The following is a 1,577-nucleotide window of genomic DNA, read 5'->3' as shown; positions in this document are numbered from 1 at the left end:
CCCGGAGATCTGCTCCGAGGCTGGATAGTCAGGGGTGGCATGGCATGTGGGAGAGCATGGGCAGGTACCTAGAGAACTACTCACCTCCAATGGTCTGGGACTTCACCCCTGAACAATTACAGGACCCTGATAAAGTGGTAGAATATTTGAAGGGAAAATGCTGTGGCTATTCTAGAGAGGCACAACTCACCGCGCTGTGCTGGGCCCTGGCCAGTATCTACCAGGCACTGCTCAGAATTATGCAGCACCCTCAAGGGGAAGAAATGGAAACCAGACCGGCGGCCCCTGCGGCTGCTGCAGCCCCTGCGGCGGCCCCTGCGGCGGCCCCTGCGGCTGCTGCAGCCCCTGCGGCGGACACTGCGGCTGCTGCAGCCCCTGCGGCGGACACTGCGGCTACTGCAACCCCTGCGGCAGACACTGCGGCTACTGCAACCCCTGCGGCAGACACTGCCACTGAACTAGGGAACCAACCCCTGCCGGTATCAGTTGCCCCCATACAGAAGAAGAAGTACACAAAGAAATCAGTTCGCTTAGTAAGAGATGATGATGAACCAGGGTCATCACGAGAGCAGGAGGAAGAGGCAGAACCAGAGATAATTACTCGATCCCTATCCTTGAGTGAGCTGCGGGATATGCGAAAAGATTTCAGCCGACTTTCAGGCGAGCACATTGTCACCTGGCTGCTCCGGTGCTGGGATAATGGGGCCAGTAGCCTGGAATTAGAGGGTAGGGAGGCCAGGCAGCTGGGATCCCTGTCTAGGGAAGGCGGCATTGACAAGGCAATTGGGAAAAAGACCCAAGCCCTCAGCCTCTGGAAACGACTCCTGTTAGGCGTGAGGGAGAGGTACCCCTTCAGTGAGGATGTTGTATGTCAGCCAAGCAAGTGGACTACCATGGAAAGAGGTATCCAGTACCTGAGAGAATTAGCCGTGCGGGAGATGATTTATTATGACTTGGACAATGCCGACTTACCCACGGACCCTGATGAGGTGCGATGCACAAGGCCCATGTGGCGGAAGTTTGTACGGAGCGCACCATCGTCATATGCCAACTCCCTGGCAGTAATGGAATGGAAAGGTGAAGAGGGACCAACGGTGGATGAGGTAGCTGGCCGGCTCCGGCGATATGAAGAAAGTCTCTCTTCCCCCCTTGTCTCAGCTGTGGAGAAACTGTCACGGAAGGTCCAGCAACTTGAAGAGAATATGTTCTACTCCCCACCTGCACGGGCCAGCATCTCAGCTATTAGAAGCAGGCATTTCCCCACTCAAGAGAGAGAGTACAGAGGGTACACACCACGAGGCACCCTGTGGTTCTACCTGCAGGACCACGGAGAGGACATGAGGAAGTGGGATGGACGACCTACTTCGATCCTGCGGACACGGGTACAGGAGTTGCAAGGAAGGACAACCACAAAAGGGGATCCCTCCAGGAAAAGTGCCGCCCCAGTTTCCAGTGGGCCGTTCCCCAGACAAAGCAGAAGGCCTGATCTTGCTTCTGATCCTCTTGAAGGAACTTCCAAGTCATTTATGCAAGAAGTGAGTAATGGATACTATGACGAGTATTAGGGGGGCCCTGCC

The sequence above is a fragment of the Chroicocephalus ridibundus genome, unplaced genomic scaffold (assembly GCF_963924245.1).
Source record: "Chroicocephalus ridibundus unplaced genomic scaffold, bChrRid1.1 SCAFFOLD_239, whole genome shotgun sequence".
Classification (NCBI taxonomy): Eukaryota; Metazoa; Chordata; class Aves; order Charadriiformes; family Laridae; genus Chroicocephalus; species Chroicocephalus ridibundus.
The sequence above is the reverse complement of the archived record's forward strand: the minus strand, read 5'-3'. Positions refer to the sequence as shown.